At 34.8% G+C, this 27,363-nt stretch overlaps 1 pseudogene; it reads right to left on the bottom strand.

Annotated features, from left to right (window-relative positions):
• Positions 1–20,942: 20,942 nt before the first annotated feature.
• On the bottom strand, positions 20,943–24,248 carry LOC122747224 (annotated as a pseudogene).
• Positions 24,249–27,363: the final 3,115 nt, after the last annotated feature.

Below are 27,363 nucleotides of genomic sequence, written 5' to 3'. Positions count from 1 at the left end.
AGCTACTTTAAAATATATAGATATGTAGATATGGATACAGTTATAGGTATGGATATGGATATAAGTTAGATAGAGAAAATATATCTATATCTATTTGTTTTAAGGCTCAAGAAGTTTTTAATATTTTTTAGCTTCTTGCTCCTACAAATTCTTCACCCAATGAGAAGCGAAGCAAAATGAAAAATACTACATATATGTATAATTAGACAAAATAAATTTCATTAGCCATGTTCCTTTCCCCTTGAAAAAAAGCAAGGAATAGAAAATAATATTTCAATCTTCTCTTTGAGGCCATCAGTTCTCTCTCTGGAGGTGGATGACAAGATTCATTTAAGTCCTTTGGAATTTTAGTGGATCATTGTGGGGATTAGAGTTACTATATCTTTCGAATTGATTATCTTAACAATATAGTTATTACTGGATAGATTGTTTTCATAATCTTGTTGATGTCACTTTGCATCAGTTCAAAGAGGTCTTCATCTTTTTTTCTGAAACTATCCCTTTCACCATTTCTTATAGCAAAACAGTATTCTATTGTATTAATATACCACAAGTGATTCAACCAGTCCCCAATTGATGGGCATTCTCTTGGTTTCCAATTCTTCACTAGCATATAAATGCCTTATGAATATTTTTGTACATATGAGTCCTTTTCTTTTTGCTTTGATCCTTTTGGTAGTATAGCCAGAGTAGCAATACTACTGGGAAAAGTAAAGTTTAATAGCCTTTTGGGAATAGTTCCAAATTGTTTTCCAAAATGCTTGGACTAGTTCACAATTCCACTCTCAATGCATTAGTGTGCCTGTTTTCCTTCATCTCTTCCAACATTTCTCAACTTCTTTATTGTTCTTCTTAGCCAATATAATTGGTATGAGTATGTTATTGAAGATGATGATGATGATGATGCTGTTGTGGAGGAGGAGGAGGTGGTATGTTGGGTGAGCTAAACAAAAATCTCACTCTAACATCTTGACTCTGCCTCCACTTGTTTTCTTCTTAAATGCTATCCTTTCCCACTTCCTCTATCTTTTGGCTCTTGTTGAGACTTGGCTAATTCCTGATGACACTGAAAAGTGGCCACCCTTTTCTAGCACTAGCTGTTCTTTTATTCATACCCCTAACTTACTAGTTGTGGTAGGGGAGTCAGACTATTCTCTGCTCCCTGTTACTATTTACAGAGTCTCCAACACTACCACTAAGCAACCTATGCTTCTTTGAGGTTTGTTCGATTCAAATTTATTACTCAGTCAAGATTCTGGTTGCTATTATCTACTGATACTCTAGATATTCTTCTTTCTTCCTCACTGATTTCAGCATCTGGTTCACTGTTTTGTTTTGTTTTTTGTTCTTCTTTTGCATTTCACTGCACCTCCTATCCTCATGCTAAAAGGTATTAACATATGTGTTTTTATTTCCTCAAACAGAGTAGTAGTTTCTTGGTTCCTCAATCTACTCAGTTCCTATGACCAATTCCTCCATCTCACCTAGGCTACATATAGAGATGATAATACCCTTTATTGCCCTCATAAAACTTTATTATTCAGTGAAACTGCCCTTCCTATAGTCCTTGGAACATACAATGAGTTGACTGGGACCATTTTTCTGGCTTTTCCCCATGCCTAGAACATTGTACCTCTTAATTTATGTATCTTGGCTTCTCTAAATTTCTGTAAGATTCATCCAAAAACTCCCTATTTCTGCAGGAGAATTTCATCCTCCACCACTTCCCTAATTCTATTTCTTTCTAACTAAGACTATTCTGTTTACATGTACAAAATTTTTTATGCTTTCTTCCAATTCAAGGTGTGACCTGCTTGAGGAACTGTTTTTCCTGTTTTTTTGGTCTTTTGGTTTTTTTTTTAAAGATCCAACTGCTTTGGAACTATAGTTCCTGGTACATAGTAAACACTTAATAAATACTTGTTGACTGATTGACTTACTAACAAAGAAAAAAAAGGAATTAATAGCTTAAAGATAATTCCTAAATGATATAAGCATCTCTGGTGGGGTGAACACTAAAAATCAGGGTCAAAGAAGGGTTCCAGTGAGTATATCACTTTATAAGTATGAGTACTCCTGGTTACATGTATTGTTTAGTGACATTTGTCTCCCCTGTGTACTTGTTCTGAATTCCTGTTTCCTGGCCTCTTCCTCTTACCCTTCCCATTGATAGTAGTCAAACTTGTGAGAAACTATGCCTGTGAGTATATGGGTAGAATAATCCCTGTCAATTTTTTTTTTTGCTATGTTGCTTGATTAAATGGATTTTGCTGAGGATTAACATGCACTCAGATTTACTGGTTTAAGAAACACAATGGAGGGAATTCTTAAGCTCTGGTTTTCAGTAGATTCTTGGATATAACATGCAAAACTGGGGTAAATTTTAGGGGACCCAAATGAGGAGAGGATCCTGGGTTCTACATTAAAATTTTGTTCCAAAGTCTTTGATGAGTTGAAAGAATCATAACAAAGTATTTAAAAATTGATACATATGTGTCATGTCAGATGTGAGAGGAAATAATTACTATTTTTAATCTAAAGAAAGCATTTTGTTTGTTTATTGCATTTCATTTTTTTAATTGACATTTGTATTTAAAGTTCTGAGTTTCAAATTCTACCCCTCCCTATTTTCCTCCCTCCTGTACCCCTGGCCTGAGGGGGTAAACAATGAGATATAGGGTATACATGTATAATTATATAACATATTTCCATCTTAGTCATTTTATATACGAAGACTCAAATAGGGAAAAAAATGAAAGAAAGTAAAAAACCGCATGCTAACACCTGTGTTCAATCAATATCAGTTCTTTCTCTGGAGGCAGATAGCTTGCCTCCTCATTAGACTTTTGGGATTGTCTTGGATCTTTGTATTGCTGAGAGTAGCTAAGCCATTCATAGTTCTTCATCAAAAAAATATTGCTGTCACTGCACAATGTTCTCACAGTTATGTTCCCTTCAATATACATCAGTTCATGTAAGTCTTTCTGAAATCATCCTGCTTATCATTTCTTATAACACAATAATATTCCATTACAATCATATACCACAGCTTGTCTAACCATACTCCAATTGATGGGCATCCCTTGGATTTCCAATTCTTAGCCACCACAAAAAGAGCTGCTATGAATATTTTTTGTACAAATAGGTCCTTGTCTCTTTTTTTTGGATGTCTTTGGGATATAAACCTAGTAGTGGTATTGCTAGATCAAAGAGTATTCAGAAGTCTATAGCCCTTTGGGCATAGTCCCAAATTGTGTTACAGAATGGTCGGATATGTTCACAACTCTAACAATAGTGTATTAGCATTCTAGTTTTCCCACATCCCCTCCAACATCCAACATTTCCCCTTTTTTTCCATATTAGCCTCTCTGATGGATGTGAGGTAATACTTCAGAGTTGTTTTAATTTGCAATTCTCTGATCAATAGTGATTTAGAGCATTTGTTCATATGACTACAGATAACTTTGATTTCTTTGTCTGAAAGCTGCCTGTTCATACACTTTGACCACTTATCAGTTGGAGAATGACTTGATTTTTATAGATTTGACTCAGTTTGTTATATATTTGAGAAATGAGGCCATTATCAGATACTTGTTTCAAAAATCTTTTCCTAGTTTTCTGCTTCTGTTGTAATCATGGTTACATTAGTTTTGTTTGTGCAAAAGCTTTTCAAATTTTATATAATCATAATTATCTGGTATACATTTCATATTGCTCTCTACACCTTCTTTAGTCCTAAATTTTTCCTCTGTCCATAAATTTGACAACCTTTATGTATAAACTATGTACCCATTTTTAACCTTATTTTAATATGTGGTGTGAGATGTTGGTCTATACCTAGTTTCTGCCAAACTGTCTTTTAGTTTTCTCAGCAGTCATGGTCAAATAATGAGGGGTGTATGTGTGTGTGTGTTTGTGTTTGTGTATTTCCAATAGCTTGGATCTTTGGATGTTATGGGCCAAATTTAGTATGAGGAGAGTTAATTGGGTGGCTTGCCATAATATTAGGGTTCAGAAAAAAATGAGGGACCTCTAGGTCCAGAGTTTTCTCCCTTCCAAACTGCCTCCTTTTTAGTTATTTCTCTCAGACTGATAAGAAAGGAGATTAACAGCCTCTTTTCCATAAACAAATCAGTTTTTATTAATGGGAACAAAATTTACAACACAAGTGAAGTTAATAAAGCCAAGGACAATGAGAAAGGGCATAGAGAAAGGGAAAAATATGACCCACTTCCCAGATGATTAGAATCTAAATCTCTAGGGTATAAAGGCCCCAGTTACCTCGAGTAAGCTCTGTTTTCTCAGCTACTTAGAACAGCTTATCTCAAAAAACAAAAACAAAAACAAAACAAAACAAAACAAAACAAACCTGACTCAAACCCCAAACTTGCTTCCAGCTCAGCTAGCCCAAAGAGCTAGCCTTGCTTCAACAACACAAACTCACCACCAGTTGGAATCAGTAGTTCTAAGGAGAATCAGCTATGCAGTCTCTCTCCTGGTTCATTCCAAATGTCAAACACCACCAGCTCCTCTCTCTCTCTCTCTCTCTCTCTACCTTCCTTTACCACCCCTCTCCAAGTACTCTCTCCTCCTGCCTCTCTCACAGGCAAGGCGGTTCTTAGTCATGCTGAGTCTCCAATTGGTTCAACATACCCCCTGGGCTGTCCCCATTATAATTTGGCCAAGCACATGTGGGCATAGGGGAACTCCTAAGTAGTGCTTAGGTACTTTAGTTGGATACTTTGGCTCAATAAATTGTCTTTTGTGTTGTTTGTTCTATAATCTCTTTAAGGACACACCCATCTTCTCTTAGGCTTTTAAAGGTTGTATCTTTTCAGTCTGACCATGATGAAGCAAAGATGGGGTGATGGAAACCACAAATCACAATTAATTCCTTACAGATGTTATAGATATTTACAATAGTACATACTCTCTTCAACTGATCCACCACTATATTTCTTAGCCAGTACAAGATTGTTTTGATAATTACTACTTTATAATACAAGTTGAGATCTGGTATGGCTAGATGAAGCTCTTTCATTAATTCCTTTGATATTCTTGAGCTTTTATTCTTCCAGATGAATTTTGTTATTATTTATCTGGATCTGTAAAATGATTTTTGATAGTTTGATTGTTATGGCACTAAATAGATTAACTTGGGTAGGATTGTCATTTTCATTATATTAGCTTGGCCTACCCATTAGCAATTGCTATTTCTTTCCATTTGTTTAGATCTGACTTTATTTGTGTGAAAAATGCTTTGTAGTTCTGGTCATATAGTTCCTGGGTTTTTTCTTGGCAGGTGGACTCCCAAGTGTTTTATATTGTCTACGGTTATTTTAAGTGGAGTTTCTCTTTCCATCTGTTGCTGCTGGAATTCATTGGTAATACATAAAAATGCTGATTATTTATGTGGGTTTATTTTGTATCCTGCAACTTTGATAAAGTTGTTAATTATTTTAGTTAGTTTTTTAAGTGGAGTTTCTCTTTCCATCTGTTGCTGCTGGAATTCATTGGTAATACATAAAAATGCTGATTATTTATGTGGGTTTATTTTGTATCCTGCAACTTTGATAAAGTTGTTAATAATTTTAGTTAGTTTTTTAGTTGATTCTCTAGGATTTTTTTTAGTATAACTTCGTATTATCTGAGAAGAGTGATAGTTTTGTTTCCTCATACTCTATTCTGATTCCTTCAATTTCTTTTTCTACTCATTGCTATGCCTAACATTTCTAGTATGATATTAAATAATAGAAGTGATAATGGGCATCACTGTTTCAACCCAGATCTTATTGAGAAAGTTTATAGCTTATTCCCATTACAGATAATGCCTGTTGATGGTTTCCTTATAATTTTAAGGTAAGCTCCATTTATTCCTATGCTCTCTAGTGTTTTTAATAGGAATGGGTGTTGTATTTTGTCAAAGGCTTTTTCTGTATCTATTGAGATAATCATGATTTCTATTGGTTTTGTTACTGATATGGTCAATTATGGCGATAGTTTTCCTAATATTGAACAAGTCTAAATGGCTGGTATAAGTCCTACCTGGTTATAGAGTAGGATCCTTCTGATATAGTGCTGTAATCTTTTTGCTAATATTTTATTTAAAATGTTTGCATCAATATTCATTAGGGAAATTGGTCTATAATTTTTTTTTTCTCTCTTGGCTCTTTCTGGTTTCAGGATCAGCACCATAATTGTCTCATAAAAAGAATTAGTAGGACTCCACCTATTTCCCAAATATTTTATTGTATATTGGGATTAGTTGTTTTTAAATGATTGGTAAAATTCACTTGTGAATCCATCTAGTCCTGGGAATTTTTTCTTAGGAAGTTCATTGATGGCTTGTTTAATTTCTTTTTCTAAGATTGGGTTAAGTGATTTACTTCTTCTGATAATATGGGTAATTTATATTTCTGTAAATATTCATCCATTCCCTTTATATTGTCAAATTTATTGGCATATAATTGGGCAAAATAACTCCTAATAATTGTCAATTTCCTCTTCATTAGTGTTGAGTTCACCCCTTTCATTTTTGACACTAGTTATTTGTTTTTCTTCTTTCCTTTTTGAAATCAAATTAACCCATGGTTTATCTACTATTTTGGATTTTTCATCAAGCTAGCTTCTAGTTTTATTTAATAGTTCAATGGTTTTCTTACTTTCAATTTTATTAATCTCTCATTTGATTTTCAGAATTTCTAATTTGATGTTTAATTGGAGATTTTAATTTGTTCATTTTCTAGTTTTGTTTAGTTCATGCCCAATTCATTGATCTCTTTTATTCTCTATTATATTTATGTAAGCATTTAGAGATATAAAATTTCCTCAAGTACTGCTGTTGGCAGTTTCCCATAAATTTGATATGTTGTCTCATCATTGTCATTTTCTTTAATGAAATTAGGGATTGTTTCTATGATTTGTTCTTTGACCCAGTTTTTTTAGCATCAGTTTATTTAATTTCCAATAAATTTTTACTGTTTCCAGTGCCCATTATTGAATGAAATTTTTGTTTCATTATGATCTAGAAGGGATTTTTCTACTATTTCTCCTTTTTTCATTTGGTTTTGAAGATATTACGTCCTAATACCTAGTCAATTTTTATGTAGGTATCATGTACTGCTGAGGAAAAAAAGGGCATATTCCTTTCTATTCCCATTCAGTTTTCTCCAGAAATCTACCTAACTTTCTAGAATTTTATTCCCTTCCTTAACTTCTTTTTTTTCTTCCTTTCTTTATTTTTTTGGTTAGATTTATCCAGTTCTGAGAGGAGAAGTTTAAGGTCCCCTACTTAAACAGTTTTGTTATCTGTTTCCTCCTGTAACTCACTCAACTTCTCTTTCAAAAATGTAGATTCTATTCCATTTGCTGCATATATTTTAAGTATTGATATGACTTCATTATCTTTGGTACCTTTCAGCAAGATATAGTTTCCTTCTTTATCTCTTTTAATTAGATCTATTTTTCTTTTGATTTATCTGAAAGCACGATTGTTACCCCTGCTTTTTTGTGTCCTTCAGTTGTAGCATAATATATTCTGCCCCAGTTTCTTACCTTTACTCTGTGTGTATCTCTCTGCTTCTGTTCTTGTAAACAACATATTCTAAGAGTTTTGTTTTTTAATCCATTCTGTTATCCACTTTTGTTTAATGTGTGACTTCATTCCATTCACATTTATAGTTATCATAACAAACTTTGCATTTCCCTCCATGCTATTTTTCACTTCTTATTTACCCCCTCTCTCTTACCACTGCCCCCTTTTCCCCTTCATAAGTGTGTTAATTCTGATTGCTGCCTTCTCCAATTTTCCCTTCCTTTTATCAGTCTCTCCTCCCCTTTTTATTAACCCCCTTTTTTACATCTTTATAGGGTAAGATTGATTTTTATATCCAATTGAGAATGTTATTCCCTCTTTGAGGCAATTTTGATGAGAGTAGGGCTAATCTTTGCTTGCCCACCCCCCCCACCTTTCCCTCCATTATAATAGCTTTTTTTTCACAACATTTATGTAGAATAATTTACCCCCATTCAATCTCCCCCTCCTTCTTCCTGCTGTGCAATTTCTTTCTCATCCCTTTATTTTGTCCTTTGGGGTATCATCCCATGTATGTCACCTTGTATCCACATCCTCTGTCTAGATAAATGTCCTTCAATTGCTCTTATAAGCAAAAAAGTTGTCAAGAGTTATAAATGTTATCTTGCCATATAGAAATATAAACAGTTTAATCTTATTGAATTTATGAGAATATTTTCTTATTTTTTTTCTTTTTAACCTTTCTTATGTTTCCCTTTAGTCTAGTATTTGGACGTCAAATTTTCCATTCAGCTTTGGTCTATTAGTCTTTGGTCTATTAGTCTATTAGTCAGAAACAAGTGCTTGAAAATTCTCTATTTTATTAAATATCCATTCATCGCCCCCCAAAAAAATTATATTCAGTTTTGCTTGGTAGGTGATTCTTGGTTGTAAACCTAACTCCTTTGCCTTCTGATATATCATATTCTAAGCCTTCTGGTTCTTTAATGTAGAAGCTGTCAAATGCTATGGAATCCTGATTGTAGCTCCATGCCACTTGAATTATTTCTTTTTGGCTCCTTGGAATAGTTTCTCCTTCATCTGTGAACTCTGGAATCTGACTATGATGTTCCTGGGCATTTTCATTCTGGGATCTATTTCAGGCAATGATTAGGGGATTATTTCCATTTCTATTTTGCCCTCTGGTTCTAATATATCAGGGCAGTTTTCTTTTTCTTTTTTTCTCTTTTCTTTTCTCTCTCTCTCTCTCTCTCTCTCTCTCTCTCTCTCTCTCTCTCTCTCTCTCTCTCTCTCTCTTTTTTTGGCTGAGGCAATTAGGGTTAAGTGACTTGCCCAGGATTACACAGCTAGTAAGTGTCAAGTGTCTGAGGCCAGATTTGAACTCAGGTCCTCCTGAATCCAGGGCCAGTGCTTTATCCACTGTGCCACCTAGCTTCCCTAGGGCAGTTTTCTTTGATAATTTCTTGACAAATATTGTGCAGGGTTTCTTTAAAAAATTGTTTTGATCATGGCATTCAGACAGTCCAACAATTCTTCTGTGATCTCTCTTGGATCTATTTTCTAGTTCAGTTATTTTTTTTTTGAATGAGAAATTTTACATTTTCTTCTATTATTTTTTTCCTTTTTTGTTTGTTTTATTGTATTTTGATGTCTTACATAGTCATTAGTTTCCATTCATTCTATTCTAATTTTCAAGAAATTATTTTCTTCAGTGACCTTTTGTCTTTTCTTTTTCATTTGGTTAATTCTAGTTTTTAGAAAGTTATATTCCTTGGTAAATTGCTTTATTTCTTGTCCCAAGCTATTGATTCCTTTTTCATAATTCTCTTGCATTGCTCTCATTTTTTTAAAAGTCTTCTACTTCTTTAATTTGCTTTTGAAAATCCTCTTAAACTCTTCCAGGAATTCTTTGTGGGCCTGAGACCAAATTACAATTTTCTTTGAAGCTTCACTTGCAGCCATTTTGGCACTATTGTCCTCCTCTGGGTTTATGCCTTGATCCTCCCTATCACCAAAGTAACTATCTATAGTCAAGCTTTTTTCTTGCTCATTTCTATGCCTTTCTTTTAAACTTGGTGTTTTTATGTGAGAGTTGGGCTCTAGTCCTTCACCATTCCAAGTTTTTATATTGGGACTTTGGGTCTTACTATTGGTTTTCACTGGACTTCAGGGCTTACTGCTTGCTTTCTTTATAAAGTAAGCTTTTCTTTTGCCTGGTAGTAGATGGTGGATCCTCCCTATTAATCTCCCCTGAGTGTGCGGTTTAACTGCTAACCTGATTCATGACTGGGGCTTTGCTTCTGGGTTGCTACTGTTACAGAGTTTTTCTAGTAGCTGCCCCTGGAGGAAGAATCATGTTGCTGGTCTTTCCTGATATGGTGCCCTGCTGCTGGGTTGTTATGGTAATAGGATTTCTTTACTAGTGGGCCTTGGTGAAGTAATGGTATTATGAATCTGCAGAGGGTTGATGCCCCTGCTCCTGGGCTGTTATGGAAACAGAGTATTTTTGCTGGTAGGCCCCAGTGGTGGGATCTCATTGTAGGCACTCAGGGTGTGGCTTCACTTCTGGTCAGGTGTGGGGTCAAGGCCTCACAGGTGGCTTGGGCTGGGAAGTGTTACTGGTGGGGCTTTGCTATGCTGGCCAGGACTGGTCACTTACCTAGGGAGTCCCTGGTTTGCAGGAGGGCTTGACGTCACTAGTGGATTGTCTCAGGCTTGGAGCTCTGATGCAGGTGCCCTGTTGTGAGGCCTGCTTCAGCTGATGCAACTGCTGCTCTACTACTGCCATAGCTACTGCTGCTGCTGCCACCACTATTACTGCCACCTCAGCCACTGATGCTGGTGCTGCAGCCAATGGACCTCATTCCTCTCCTACCCAGGTAAGACTGACCTTTCCTGCTATGCTGATAAGCTGCTTCCCTGCTCCTGGAACAATTTTGAAATGAATATCTAGTTATTTGGAGGGGAAATTTATGAGGGCTTTAGAGGGTTCCTTCCTCACTATGCCATCTTGGTGCCAAAAATAAGTCTTTTCTAGAGCATTAGAATACTGTTAATAATATTTTTTATCTAGCACTTTGATATCTTTGAATGAAACCTAATATAAAAACATATTCAATCTGTTAAAGTGCTTAGTGTGATAGCTTTTGGCACTTATTATTTTGTACTTTTTAAGATACCATGAAAATCAAAAGGAATTACATTGAATTTCTGGATCATTTTGAAAAGATAAAGGAGAATTTTAAAATTATATATATGTGTGTGTGTGTGTGTTTGTGTGTACATATAATATGAATATATATATATATATATATATATATATGTACAAGAACATACACCCATACATGTATATTGACACATAAACACAAACACCTAAATATGTGTTTATGTGTGTTGTGAGATGGAAAGTTTTTCAAACTATTCTTTAGCATTTTATAATGTTATAAAACACAATATATTTGGAGGAATATGTTTTAAAATACAGAAGGAAATAAAATTAAAAAGACAGTTTTAATGAATCTACTCACATAGAATGCAGAGAACATGAAATTGCCTACAAATTTTAAAAAAGAAAAATATCACTGAGAAGGACATCGCAAATGTTCACAGTCATAGCATACGCAATAGGAATTTGGAGAAAATTAACTTTGTTAACTGAAATGGAGCAAATAGGCAAAATGTTCGGCTTGTCATCTGACACCCATAGGATATTACTTTCCACATGCATTCAGATATCTTTAGTCAATTTATGTAACATCAAACACTTAAAGTTTAAAATAAGGAAACTTAATATTAGTCAGGCTAAAGAAGCCAACAGTATAAAATAACTTTCTTCAGATCTCCTGGTAAAAAATAGTTTGCTTTTTCTTCTTTCTGAATGATTGCTGGCAGTTTATTTTTTCCTTCTTTTTCCTCAGTCAGTGGTTTAATCTTCATAAGAGGCACAGAAGATTTTTATAAGCAGAATCATGGCTGAGCTCTTCTTCAAATTCTTTTAGGGTATTTGGTGTATGGTACCGCTTTGGAGATTTACTATTGCCAGCCTGATGAATAGATCATTGTTTTCTATGTTGTGACATTACTGACTTGGAATTCAATTATGTTTTCCCTCATGTCAGCCAGCATTAAATGATAGTTTGAGTAGCTATCCTTTGACATTGGTGATAGTTAAAATTCATATACAACGTCAAAAGACTGGGCCAATGGGAAAAACTTAATATTTTTTCATGTAAATAAAAACAGACAATGAAGATGATTCAGTAATGTCTATTATTTAGAGAACGGTATTCATCTGTTCTCTAACTCCAACATAACTGAGATTCAAAAGATTCATTATATTCTTTGTATATTCAATTTTAAACCCTATTAGGTTCCCAATTATAATGTATATCTTGTTTTCCAAATTATGCAATTTCAAAAATGAAGAAAAGTAATCAACTACCAAAAAGAATAAATGTTCCCCCTGCCAAAAGCATGTCACAGAGGGCTAACAGTTGATTCAATTTTCCTAAAGTTGAGTTAGAGTTTTCCAATTATTATTTAACAATTCTGATATGTCCTAAGAATGTCTAGATTAGAGTATAATAGTATGATTTGCAATATTTATTATAATTATATATTCTGATAATTCTTTGATGTCATCCAAGTGAGTATGCTCTCAAGTGAAATAAACTACAAGCCATCCATTTTGCTTCTTTCAGGTTCTCACTAATGACTTTCTATTAATTCTCTCTATAGGGATAAATTGGGACCACCCATTGAAACTAAGAGCTCTATAGACAGTTTCCTGTATTTGGCAGCAAAGTGAGTCTTTTTTTGGTAATTCAAGGACTGCACTGAGAAGCAGTAAAAGGAGAAAGACCAAGACTAAGTTTTAGATATCCAAAATAAATTTAGATTAAGATATTCTGTAAAAATACCTGAGGCTTCAGGAAGGTTGAAGACATAACTAGAATGTTGTATTTCTCTGAAATTTCCATCAGATTTTAATGATAGTGTGGCAGCTCCAAAGTGAACATCCTACATTTCCCTTTTTGACTTCTTTTTTTTCAGGGCAAGTAGAGTTCCAACTTGATAAGTGATGGAGACCAAGATGTTTTTACCTGCTTTGCATCCACTTTGCCTCCATACCTTTTTTTGGGATTGTTGGGTGAAATAATTTGTTTAGGGGCATAAAAGTGCCAGATAGAAATATATCAATTAACACAATATTCATCAACAATATGTTCTCTATAATATGAAGGTCTTTGGAGATTTTGAAGGTCAGGTAAATTCTCAGCTATGAAATTTTAGATTAACAAAAAGTACGATGCCTTCTCAGCTGGTTTGAGGCATAGAAACAAAAGAAAGCAATAAGAAATTAAGCTACATAGACATATAGGATAGTAACTACTTAAATTATCTTGAAATTTTCCAGGGATTTCTGCCTTTAGATTGCCTAGCCAGTACCTTCATTCATAATGAACCTACAAGTGTTCACATAAAGCACTAAAGTTATTCCTCTGGTTCTTATCTATATTATGTAGGTACCATTACATCAGTTTGGCTGTCAATGTGTCATTTATCCCTTGTGCTACATTACTAGCCCACATTTCTTGTTGCTTTTGTTGTCATCTTTTATTTAACTTCTAGTGTATATGATACCTGTTGTAAGAGTTTGATTGTGTATGTATGTATCTATACATGTGTGTGTATGTGTGGTTTACACTTTCTTCCAAGGTCTATAAGGATATATTTGTTTTTCTGAATTTTATAACTCATATGAACCATAATTTACTCTGATAATTGTATGTTCTTTTTCAATTTTATATTACTTTTAGTAATATAGATATGGTCCTTTTTTTGTTTCTTTTAAAATCCCAAGTTATGTGGACAATTGCACCTGTCCTTCATTTGGTCTAGATTTTGGAAATTTCAACATAGTATTGCTGGAGTAATCCCAAATATTCTGAGTTCTGAAAAGGGGGTTAATATTGTGATATCCTCTCAAATTTTTCACCAACTTGGTAGCTCTGGGAAGGATGGTGTTCAGGATTGTTAAAAGTCTTCCCCAAGTTCTTTCTGTTCTTTTAGACTTAGTTCAATTTTTCAATGGACTCATGAGCATATCATTATTGAGTTAAAGTACCTCCAGCAGTTCCCACAACAACCCATTCATTCCTTCTCATTGTGTTTTTTATTAATGTCCTTGCGTACATTCTTCATAAGGCATCTGTCTGATAATTTTAATATTGCCTAACATAAGTACAACAATTCCTTTCCACATCACACATGCTATTTGTCACGTGTTTTGCTATTGTCTCTGCATAAAAGTCATTGGTAATAAATAGTTGCCTATTTATATCCAGTATGTATCTATTTCATTATTTCCTTGGCCAATATACCCCTTGTAAATTTCCTGGTAAATACACAGAAAAAATAAAGCAAAAGGAAAGAAGGAAAGAAGGAAAGAAGGAAGGAAGGAAGGAAGGAAGGAAGGAAGGAAGGAAGGAAGGAAGGAAGGAAGGAAGGAAGGAAGGAAGGAAGGAAGGAAGGAAGGAAGGAAAGAAAGAAAGAAAACATTTTTTAAATTGTCCTCAAAATCATTGGGAAATAAATTTTACCTCTGCCACACAGGTACTTAATCCAGGCACTTTGGCTATCTTGTCAAGTCTATGGAGATACAATGGAAAGAACATTCAGTCTGGAATCAGGAAGACCTGAGTTCAAAAGCTGTCTCAGACACTTAATAGCTGTCTTAACTCCTGTTTCTTTACCTCAGTTTCTACAAATGGAAAATTGTGACAATAATTGCACTTACTTTGCAGGGTTATTGTGAAGAACAATGATCAATGTGTCTTTTTTTTGTGGGGCAATGAGGATTAAGTGACTTGCCCAGGGTCACACAGCTAAGCGTCACATGTCTGAGGCCAGATTTGAACTCAGGTCCAGCTGAATCCAGGACTAGTGCTTTATCCACTGTGCCATGTAACTGCCCACCAAAGTGTCTTAACAGTGATTTTATGCACAACTACTACATGGAAAAATTTAATTGACAATAGACATACAAAGCCAGACCTTACATTCAATATCCCTTGATTTAATAAATTGTTGAATTATCAAAGGGTAGCTAAATATTCTTGGGAAAAACTTTTTCAGTAGTAGCAAATGCTTAATAAAAAAGAAAAGAAATAAAAAGAACAATTGCACAATAAGGTCCTATATTTTCCTAGAGTAATACAGCATCAAATTTCCTATAGTTATCTAAATAAAGTTCGTGATAAATATGGACCTGATATTTTTGAAAGTTGGCTTCCAAAAAATCAAGAACTTAAACTTTTCAAAACATTTTCCAAGTTGTCTTCCTATAAATGTTAGTGATTCTCTTTGCACCTTCAAATCCCCAAAGCTTTGTGCAGATAATTGCATTTGTGTGCAGTTATGGGAATAACAATAAGCAGTCAACTCCATTACAGTCAGAGTAATACTGGGAGGGCTTTACTAATGCCATTTGTTTTTTTTCAAACACTTGCACAACACATTTAGTCCCAGTATTTTCTTGTTATTATATTTTAAATCATACTGATAACAATGTTTATAGTGACTTTAAAGCATGTATACTATGAATTCATATGCCACAAGACCAATAATTTTGTTTTTGCAGATTGGGAATTTTATTTTAGAAGGAAGATACAAAAATATATTCTTGATATTTTGATTTGTGTCTAATCATACTGACCATAATTAAAAAGAATTTTATAATGGGGAAATTGTGTCTCAAAGACCAAATGTTGTTAAACTATTGTGCATATAAATCTCCATATAAAGCAGGCATGTAGAGTTTTGATATTGAAATTGTATGATATATGTATAATCCAGGAATTTAAGTTTCCACTTTCCACCCCAACTTTAAAGTTTAAAATTCAGTGTAAAATTATTTTGGAAAACCATATAGGTCTTATTAGAATGGAATAGAAGGATTGTTTAGGAATGAAAATTTGAATTACAAAGGTTTTAAAATTTTTTTTTCACTCAAGTAAAATGTCTTATATCAACTTTTAACATGAGGACTAACCTTTTCAGAAAATAATTCTCTGGGAAGAAAGAAAATAATAAAAATAAAAGCCTAGACTCAAACAGGGCTATTCATGTTCTGTTTTAATTCTCATTATAGGTAACTCAGCAGCCCTTTCCCCCATGCCTAATATATCCACTATTTCATAAAATTGGACAAAAGATGTAATTTGTTGAACCAGAACTCAATAAGTCACACACAATTGAAACATTACAGTCATAGAAGCATCACTATTATCACTAACATCGTTATGCATTGTGTCATTTTAGATGTGAGTGGAAAATTCTACTTTTGTCTCTGCAGGTGCAAAGTACTTTGTCCACTATGAAAGAAACCTTATAAGAAAAGAGACAGATGCTTTTAGCAATATATTGTTCCTTGAGTGCATTAACTGTCTTTGCTATAATGGGAAGAAAAAAACCTAAGGCCAACTTTTCCTTCCACTGACAAGAACTTTCATCAACAGGATTCTGAGATTAAGGTTGATTTTTGGTTTTTGCATTGCCTATGCTAACAGAATAGCAAAAGGAAAAGATATTGAATTAAAGATAATGTTTTTTCAGACAATTTAGATTACAGAGGACCTCTGATGAAACCTATCACCTTCATGACAGTGAGGGAGTAGATTCAAAGGACTTTAAACATTTGTATTGGACATGATTAATGTGGGAATTTACTTTTTCTTGACTAGGATATTTATTATGAAAGTTTTCTTTTCATTTGTCATTTTTCTCTAATTGGGTAGTTGGTGATAGAAAGTAATTTTTTGTTGTTGTTTACTGAAAAACTAAAATTTAAAATAAAATAAAAATGATGAGAAAAATATTAAGACCGTAAGGAAAATCCTTAGTTTGTCTAGAGGAAATACATTAGTTTTGTCCCATGAAAACATTTATTTAATCAATATAAGACCTTCCCATGAGGATGTTACCCTACCAATGCAAATCTGCTAGTTTTTTTAATTTTCTAGCCTTGAAGAATTCCCTGGGGCACTAAGGAATCCAAGTGATTTGTCCAAGGCAACAATGCCAATATGTGTCAGAGATGGGAATTGAATAAGGTCTTCTTGTTCTTGGGGACATTTCAGAGTTTTGCTAGAAATTATATTTTTCAATATATCAATCAATAAGCATTTATTAAGTACCTACTATGTGTCAGACACTGTGATAAACTTCGAAATCATTATCTATAATAGAGTTGGGCAAAGAAACTATTTCCTAAATTTAAAAGTGGTGAATTATGGTTTATGAACAAAATGTAAATCTCATTGTCATTTGCTTAATTTGTCTTTGATATAAACTAATACCTACTCTCCAAATCATCCCACATGTAAAACAACCCATACTTTTTTTAATCACATTTTATATCCTCTTATTAAATTATAACGAGGCCATAAATGCTTTTAAAGTTATATGTCTTCAATTAATAAATACATACCTTTAAACATCACTGAAAACAATGGAATCTTAGAATTCAAAGAAAGTTAAGAAGTCATCTTATCCAAGATGAATGAATCTCTTCTACAATATACCTGGCAAGAGGACAACCCAATTTTCCTTGAACATCTCCATTCTGTTTTTAGTTGTTTAACATAGTTTTTCCTTGTTGAATTTCTCTTTTATTGTCATTCAAATATATGATAACTTCAACCTAGCCTTTCCTAGGTCTTTTACTTAGTCAAAATAAAAAGAAGCTAAAGATCCCCTTTGACTACAGAATATCCACTACTGAACATCTCTTCTAAGAGAAATCAGGAGTAAATTTAGCTGGTACAATTCAGATAGGTTGCCTGGATCTTAAAATAGCTTCTATTATCACTGACTTCCCTAGTTCTTGTAAAACTGTATGCATACTTTGGAGTAGAATGAGCCATAACTGGCAGACATTATGAATATCCAATATGCACTTTAATTACAAGAATAAAAGATGAAAATAAGCATCAAACAACAAAGGTACCAAAGCGTTATTGTACCTCCCAGTCTCAAATGGTTTCTTTACTTCAATTGGTCCCATTCATTCCCCATCAAGACTAATAAAATATTGGTTGTGAGAGACTCTGCCTTCTCCAAAGACTATGTGAATCATGAATTTATTCCTTATGCCACAAGTTCCAGTGTTCCTCCAAAGTTTCCATGTTTTCATATGAGGACTATCCCTTCTGGAAAAATAATTCGAACATTTTATGGAAACTATTCTATTTTATTCTTTTTGCCATCTCAAAGGGCTATACAAATTGATAATTTCTTTATACTGACTGGGGCCTTCTGAAGTTTAGGAGAAAAGCAGTTATGTGGTTCCTCTGTAGGTGTCATATTACACATTATTTTCTTGTTTTAAAGTTTGCACTATTGTTTTGGGTATTCTAGGCCTGGAATAAAATTATTGTTTTCAGTTAAACAAATATATCTTCTTTAGAAAGAAAGTCCTATTACACCATGGATGGGTAAGTGGAGCTCACTGAAATTTAGGAAGTTCAATAAAGAGGCATCATTTGTTTGAATATGGCTTAGAAAAGATTGGATACAATCATAACTTCAAAAATGCCTTCATATTGAGACAGTGCTACCTCCCAAAGAGAGGCATAGAAGATAACTGGCTCTGCCATAAAGAACTTATTACTTAACCTACCTATTCTTTCTACTTCTAAGATGAGATGATTTTTGGCTAATCAGTATCAGGTGAGTGGCAAGCAGTATCACCTGGTAGTTAAAATTTGTATCAACTAGCAGAGGTCACTTTAATTGAAGACATACCACCACCCCTTACATATTTCTAGCTGCCATTATTTCCAGTAAAATATAAGATAAATATAAGCCTTTTTTCTTCCTTTCTGTCCCCAGTGCCTGGTGCACTGCCTTCCACATAGTAGATAATAAATATTTGTTGAATTGAATAAATAACAGTATCAGTTCCAATGCACTTAATTCCTAGTCATTTCAAACCATTCTCTAAAGGCTTGGCATTGCAAGTAGCATCCCAGAGACAGATATGTTTATCATAAAAGGCTTTAATATGCCCTAAAGTAGCCTATTTCCCATGACCATCTTCTTTAAAAGGCCCCTGAGAATTAAAGCCAGTAATTGAGGTATGCGTTTTACCAGCAAAGAAGTGATAGCAACTCCATTCTTCTCTACATTATATATATATTTTTAATTATGGTGCATTGTACTTTAATCTTCAAACAATCTTAATCACACAGAGTATCACTGATCAATTGAACAATAATACAACACACCAATAAGCTAATGAGGAAACTGTTAAAGGGAAAACATTAAAAATAGTTGGAACATGAAATGAAAATTTATCCAGAATGTCTGACAGTAACATTTAAGGTGCAAGGTGAGCACAGATCTTTTGAGGCCCACTTAATTTAAAAGCCCTACCAATAGGACCAGAGGACTATCACACCTATGCAAAAATATTTATAAAATACATTCAACTCTGTAGAAATCTCTGAAATTTAAAACATGCAGGAAACCTAAAAAGTTCAATAGCCTATTATAAAAATATGTACGGATAATAAAGTCTCCAATAATCTAGTGTCATGTGGTCATGAGGGCAAATGGGAACAAAGAGCAAAACTGTTGTGGGAGTACATTGATTGACTTTCAAAATGGGGGCAGGAAGATAAAGAACTCCTAACTGGCCATTCTCAAAGGAAGAGTAGTGAGGGGGAAAAAAGATTTTTTTTTTTTATCCTAAAAAATGTCAAATGGCCAAAAACCTTGTAAATGCTTGGGGTAAGCTGATTTTCTCAAGAGTATGTAGGGCTGGGGAAAAAAATGCCCTTTTCTATCTGAGCCTTAAAGAATAAATAAACACTGTAGCATTTTGGCATCAGCTACAAGGCTGACTGAGGGTCTTAGGTAACAAGTTTATAGTAAAATATTGGCTGAATTTTACTAAGACAATTCTTGAATATTTTTTCAAGCATGGCTTGGCCCCCTTCAATGTCTTGGATTTGTCTCATTCCTAAACCCAGGAAAATGCTACATTTAAGAAATGAAAAACAAAGGGCTACATTTTAGCAGACCCTAGTTCAGAAAAGCTGTTTTTTCCTAGGCCTCTCTGAAAATATGTCTATCTCTTCATTTGATCCTTTTACCCTCAAGGCTTGTGTCCCTGGGGAACTTGACTGAGAAGAGAAAAAACACAACAGAGGGTCAAGGCAAAGCAAGGAAAGGAAATTTTTCATTTGGATTTTGAAAAATCACACCACCATAACAATCATTTCTCTAATCAAAACTATAGAATACAGGCCATAAGCATTTTGGAATCCCTCAACTTTACCCAAAGTCTTCTTCAGAGGCTAAACAGAACTGATCAGTCAGCCTACTAGCAATCAGTTAATATTGAATTAGAATTCCAGCCTAAGCCAGAATCAATACTCTCATAACTACATATTCAGAGCTCAATGATGGGAATGAGAAATAAGGAATTGAACAGATCACACAATTCAACTAATACTGTATATTTCGGGCAGGAAGCAGGATGCAGGTGCACATAGGATGCAAGCAAGGACCAACAGGAGCTGAGGCCTCTGACAAAGAAATATCAACCTCCCCTCCTCAGCCAAGAGGCTCCGGGGTTGGAAAAATTGGTGATGACTTCAAGTAGCCATATTTTCTACTGCACTAACATGGATGAGCCTAGCAGGAGACTGCCACTGAAACCCTATAAACCATTTGGGTTCTCATGCAGTAACAACCCCTCTGTGCTATGATGTGTGAGCACCATAACTGATGCCCACCCCAATAAAATGTAGTGAGAGACAAGTCTTAGGAAGTTCTAAAAGGTTATTTCACTATGTCCTCAAACCTTTGGGCAGATTAACACCCTTAGCCACAAGCCCCCAGATTCATGGCATCCCCGGGATGTGAGTTAACATCTGGTGTGGAGACTGCCGGCAGGATGGAATCTAAGAATCACTGGGAGCTCGTGGGACAACTCCTAAAGAAGTCACCTTGAAAGCATGGTTGAAGATTCCTTCATAAAACCGAGAACAGTAAATGACAAGAGAATATAGTTGGGAGACACCAACCAGCGGCTATGAAAGAAGTATTTACAATACAAGGGGAAAATGGGGATACAGATAAACAGACTGGAACACAGTAGAGACAAAAGACACTAAAGATAGTTCTTTTCCTATTTGAGTTGGTGACTTCAATACTCTGTAAACAGCAGGGAAGAGCCTAGAGCCTGGCGTGCCTCTCTCTTTTCTGTGAGGGTCATCCCCGCCCCGAGGAGGTCTCCATTATGCGTGTCACTGTCCTCTGAAGAAGTTTCTGAAAATTGCCAACTTAGGAAGTGCTTAAGGGTTCCCATAAATGGGAAATAATTTATTTGACAAGGTCTTTACTTCCAGGGTTTGCTCTGAAGGTAGCTGCTGCTAAGTGAGCGGGGGTTCAGGTTGCTGACGGTGTTCCCAAGTAGGGCGGCTCTGACTGCTTCGGACAGTTGTGACCTTGGCATTCCCTGCCGGAGGACATGCCACCTGTGACCTTGAGATCCCTCAAAGAGGAGTTGCCATGGCTCAGTCGGCCAGGAGTTTCCAGAGGAACTTGCTCTTCTTCTAGATAATATTCTATCTTTTTTAAATCTTCCGGAGTAAATCTCCACTTATTCTCAGCATACAGAATCTGCGTTTTGGGGCTGGATCGCTTCCGGGCAGACCTGGGAGTTGGTGCTTGCTGGCAGTTCAGTGGCAATGACCCAGTAATCAGTCCCTCAGAGAATTTCTGGGCTAGGACTTTCAGACCTCCAGAGAGCATGAAGAGGTTCTCAAAGCCCCGTTCGCACATGGTGGTGGCCGCCTGGCTGGCCAGCCTCTCATCATCATCATAGAGGATGATAATCTTGCCGTGGGCATTTTTGTACTCAAGAATATCATTTTCATAAGGGTTCATGGTTCTAGACAAGGTGGCGATTGGCTAACCGTAAGCTCCAACAATATGGCACTGACTGTAAGAATCTCTATCTCGGACATCTAGTAGCAGGAAGGGACAATCAGGATAAGGTTTATCTTTAGAGTTGGGCTCCGTTTTCTTCAGTGACTCTTTGCCTAGGTCCAGTTCTCCGACGCCGCTGATGACGCTCTGCAGCGTTGACCGGTTTGATTCCCCAGCTCCTGCATTGCTGATGAACTGGATGGGGCTGGGTGGCTTCTCGGTGGGACTGCCTTTCCCATTGGTCTTGTCTTCAGCATTAGGAATGGCGAAGGTAGAATTATGATCTTCTAGCCTTTGAATCTCTTCTGCTGTCACTTCTAGCGTTTGATCAGACAAGGAAGCAACTTGGATGATCAACTGGGCAAAAGTTGTAACTTTCAGTCTTTTGAACAGCTCATCTTTTTTGTATCTGTATTTTTTTAAATCTCTTCTAGTTTCTCAGTGTATTTGGTCATACTGTTACCAGTGTCAAGTCTAGTCTTGACATGCTGATACTTTGGGTTCTGTGGAATCCTTTTGGTCAGAAACAGCTTTGGGAACTTGGGTAAATCCTTTGTCGGCCTGTTTCCTCATCGGTGAAATGGGGATAATAATAGCACCTACCTTCCCCAGGGTTGTGGTGAGTACAAAATGAGGTCATATTTGTAAAGTGCTTTGCAAACCTTAAAGCACGGTCCTTTCCAAGCTCTCTACATTATATTTTTATTAATACAGCCTAGTATATTTAACCTTTTTTGTCAACCAAATCACAATTTACCCATATTGAATTTTCAGTCAACTAATACTCTCGATTCTTTTTTCATATAAGCTATTTTCTTCCTTAATCTCTCCACCAACCAACACCCATATAGTTAAATTTTTTAACTTGTTTGCATTTATGTCTATTAACTCACATTTTGTAATTCAGATCAACATCCTAGCCTATCTAATTTTTCTGCCATTTTGTCTGTTACTCACCACAGTTACTTTTTCTATCAATTTCATGTCACAAGAAAGGTCATTCACAATTATATCTTTATCTTAAATCACTGGACAAAAACGTATAAAAGAACAGGGTTGAGAATAAAATCAAATTTTCTATTGCTCCACATTTGTTTATAGGTTGAAATTGCTTTGTGAATCAAGAATCCAATTCCTTTTTCTAGGCTACTAGGATATCATGATGAATTCTGTCAAATTCCTTGAAAAATTCAAATATACTACATTTTCTACATTCCTCTCACATCCCAAAATAAACCTTGAAATAATAGCAAAAAGTAACAGAAAAAGAAATTAGCGCTATACCAATATTTTCATTTTATCCTTAATCATCCTACACTGCCAATTCCATTGTCTCCTAGTGATTATTGATTCATTTTCTAAATTATCATAAAATGTATTCAATTCATCATTCTAAATATTTTTTGTTCAAATCATCCTAGAATTTTTTTCTCTCTTGGAATCAACATCTAACTCACAAACTACTATTTGGAACTTACACCTTATAGCCCTATTTGAAAACAAAACATCCCTTTCATTCTTCACAATTTCTCGGACTACCTGACACAATTTTGAAATCACACCTGTAAGTTATTTCTGTACCTAAGGGTGTATTTATCTGTGACATGAAAGCTGAACTAATTTAGAAAACCTAGATAATCTCTTACTATCTCCTGCAGGGCTTCAATTCCCTAAACTATGTTTTACTGGTCTTTCCAGCCTAGAGTTTCTTCAGCATAATATGCAAGCAAAATAGCAACTGCATTCTTTCTGCTATTTGTTAACATGGTGGTAGCTACCCCCAACTAACTGTCTCTCCCTTCCTTGTTCATCTTCTTGAATAAAACATAATTTTACAAACAACAACAACAACATTGATGACAACACTTTTTTCCCCATTGACATTTTTTTTTTCCCTCAGCCTTCCCTCACTTAAGTCAACTCACTGCAAATCATGACTTCAAGGTGATGTCATGATCCTCTTCAAGGATGAAGGACAAATAACAAGAACAACAACATTTTCTCCTCAAGACTCACATTCTTCTGACTTTTACAGACTAGACACTATTATTCACATAGGTCTGTGCTACATTTATTTGTTCATGGTTACATATCCTGCCTATATGGACACTAAAAATCTGAGACCATTGGCTAGCTCCCAATGGCCTCTTCAGCTGTCTTCATTTTTTTTTCCTTACTCAGATTATTGGCAGAACTAGCATATCAGAATACACTATTTCAGAAACACTTAGCTCTCTTCAGGCAACATATTATTTTGGAAAGACAAAATGTCACAATCCATCCATCTTTTCTGTAACCTTTTTGAAAACAACTTTCCTAAAGTCTCAGGTATATGCTTGACTAGGTCCCACATGATTCTATTTTGGAAATGATTAACACTCAATGACAGGGACACTTTCTCTCAAGGTTTCCATCATTTCTACTTCATCAACCAGTTCTTCTCTGCTGGTCACTCAAGTCTAGTGAAACAATTCCATTCATTGCTCCTTTGATCTTCTGAGAGATGAAATTGTCTGCAAGTGGAAACAAAAATTTATCAGATCTAGTTGTATTTTTTTTCAAAGAATGAGATATTTAACATATTTCTACTTGGTTCAAATATCCTTACCTCATCATTGCTAAAGGTTTGGCCTGCATCGGTTTTGTAAGTTATATTAATGACATCATCCATTTCATATGCATGTCCAAAAGCCCGCAATATAATCCACAACATTATCACTTCTTTTGATTTACCCCCTTTCCAATGTTTAATGGTCTCTATGGTATTTTCCCTTTCAGCTTCATAGAATTTGAATATCTTTTCCTTGGTTCTATTCTTTTCTACTTACCCAGAATTTTTTTCTTTTTTTAACTTCCTGGCTTCCATGAGAATTTTTCTACCCAGGCAGAGCATATGATAAGCCCTTATAACTCATCAAAAAGAGAAATAACATTACTTTTAACATATAAATAATTGGTGATTGATGGACATATGAAAAAATTCTATCAGTAACTATTATATATGTCACTTTCTATACATAGAAAAAAGGGTACATGTTCTGAATTTGAACACATAATACTTTTTGCATTATCCATACAATCAAAAATTGCTATCTATCATGGAAAACTTTGTACTATACTTAGCTACTGCTGGCTCAGGGCCTGTGGTTCAAATTTAAAGTAGACTTCTTTACCTTTTTTGCACTATTGAAGACATCTTCTACTAATCCCCAATCAACAAATAATCAAATTATTCGAACAGATAGTTTTCAGACAAAGTATTCAAAGTGATCTATAGTCCTACATAAAAAAATAATGCTCTAAATCACTATTGATAAAAAATGCACATTTAAACAACTCTGGGATACCATCACAAATCAGATTGGCTAATATGGCAGGAAAAGAAAATGACAAATTTTGGAGGGAATGAGGGAAAATTAAGACCCTAATGCACTGTTGGTGGAACTGTAAACTATTTTAATCATTCTGGAGAGCGATTTGGAATTAAAACCAAAGGGCTATAAAACCATGCTTACTCTTTAATCTAGAAATACCACAATTAAGTCCATATCTCAAAGAGATTTTTTTTAAATGAAAGGACCTATATGTACAAAAGTACAGCAGTTCTTTTGGTGGTGGCAAAGAATTGAAAACTTAGGGGATACCTAACAATTGGAAATGGATGAACAAGTTGTGGTGTATAATAGTGATTTATACTATAATAAATGACAAGTAGGTTGCTCTCAGAAAATTTTGGACTCATATGAACTGATGCAAAGTGAAGTGAGCAGAATTAGAACATTGTATAAAATAATAGCAGTAATGTATGATGATCAGTTATGAAAATCTTAGCTCTTCTAAGATCTAAGCATTTCCAAAGGACTTATGATGAGGAAAAATCCATTTCCAGAAAAAGAACTGATAGAATCTACATGTAGATCAAAGAATACTTAAAAATATTTTTTCTGGGGAGGAGTGGGGAAGTGAATGAGCTTTACACCCATCAGAATTAGCTCAAAGACCTTAGTCTCATCAGAGTTGGCTCAAGGAGGGAATAACAAACACACTCAATTGGGGGAAGTAATCTATCCAACCCTGCAGGAAAGTAGGAGGGGAAGTAGATAATTAGGGAAGGGTGAAAGAAGGGAGAGCAGAACTATGGATAGGGCAGTCAGAAGCAAAACACTATAGGGTAAAAGAAGGTAGAAAATGGACTAAATACCATGGGAAGGGAATAGGATGTAGGGAAACAGTTAACAATAGTAATTGTGAAAAAAATTCTGAAGCAGAGGCAAGAGTAATGTAAGATGATGATGATGTGTGATTGATGATGATGATGGACTGATTGATGGATTGATAATTTGAAGAACATTAGGATTGATTGATGAGAAGGACTGATTGATGAGGAGGAGGATTGATTGAGGATAATGAGGATTGACTGAGGATAATGATGAGGATTGATGGTTGATGCTTAATTGATGATTGATGATGATGGCAAAATGTATGGTATTTATTTTGCTGGGCTACTGTGAAGAAGATTCTTTGTCAAGTTTAATGTACTATATAAAAGTCATCTAATACTGCTGTTGCAATAATCAACCTTATGGGTTCATTTTAAGGAAATCTCTCTTTACATTACTATATAAATATAGTTTACTATGAAAAAAATGATGAGCAGGATACAATTAGAAAGACCTGGAGGGACCTGCATGAGCTGATGCAAAATGAAATCTACTGTATACAAAATAACAGTAATATTGTGAAATTTTCTGCTGTGAATGACTCAGTTATTTTCAGCAATGCAATGGTCCAAGACAACTCTGAAGGTCTTATAGAAAACGCAATCCATCTACAGAAAGAGAATTGATGGTATTTGAATACATACATATGGAAACAATTATTTTTGTTAGTTACTTTATCAGAAAAACAAAACAAAACATTGATGAGCAGGATGCTATCAGAAAAACCTTGAAAGACCTACATGAATTGATACAGAGTGAAATTTACTGTATACAAAATAATAGCAACAGTGTAAGATGATCTGCTGTGAATGACTGGGTTATTTTCAGCAATGCAATGACCCAAGATAACTCTGAAAGACTTATGAAAATTACAATCCATCTACAGAGAAAGAACTGATGCTATTTGAAAACAGATTGAAGCATAATTATTTTTGATAGTTCATTAATCTGAAATTGTGGGTTTTTTTCTGTTTTCTTTCACAACCTGGCTAATGTGGAGGGTTGTTTTTTGGTTTTTGGTTTTGTTGGGTTTTTTTTGTATGACTACACACGTATAACATATTGAATTGCTTTAGTTCTTGGGGGTTGGGTTGGGGAAGGAGGGAGGAAGAAAAGTCGGAACACAAAGTTTTTTTTTTAAATTGATGTCAAAATTTGTTTTTACATGTAATTTGGAAAAAAATAAAATTCTACAGACAAGAAAAGAAAAAAACTCCTTTTTCTTTAGTTTTCTTTTGGTCTATTTTTTTCACATTTGTAATATGGAAATATGTTTTGCATAATTGCACATGTATAATATATCAAATTGCTTTCCTTTTCAATGAGGGGCAAGGGAAGAGAGGTTGGGAGAAAATTTGGAACTCAAATTTTTGAGGTACAAGTGTTGAATATTGTTTTTCCATGTAATTGGTAGAAACAAAATATTAAATAAATAAATTTTTAAAAGCTAAAAAAAAGAAGAAAAAAAGTAATTCCCAGGTTGTCAGTCATCTTCTAATTTAAGACCTCCATTAATGAGGAAACCGTCTTTTCCAAGATATAAATCATGATTTCAAGTCCTTTCAACCCACTGTTTCATCTTTGGATATTTCCCAATGCTTTTTCTAA

The sequence above is a fragment of the Dromiciops gliroides genome, chromosome 1, assembly GCF_019393635.1.
Source record: "Dromiciops gliroides isolate mDroGli1 chromosome 1, mDroGli1.pri, whole genome shotgun sequence".
Classification (NCBI taxonomy): Eukaryota; Metazoa; Chordata; class Mammalia; order Microbiotheria; family Microbiotheriidae; genus Dromiciops; species Dromiciops gliroides.
The sequence above is the reverse complement of the archived record's forward strand: the minus strand, read 5'-3'. Positions and strand labels throughout refer to the sequence as shown.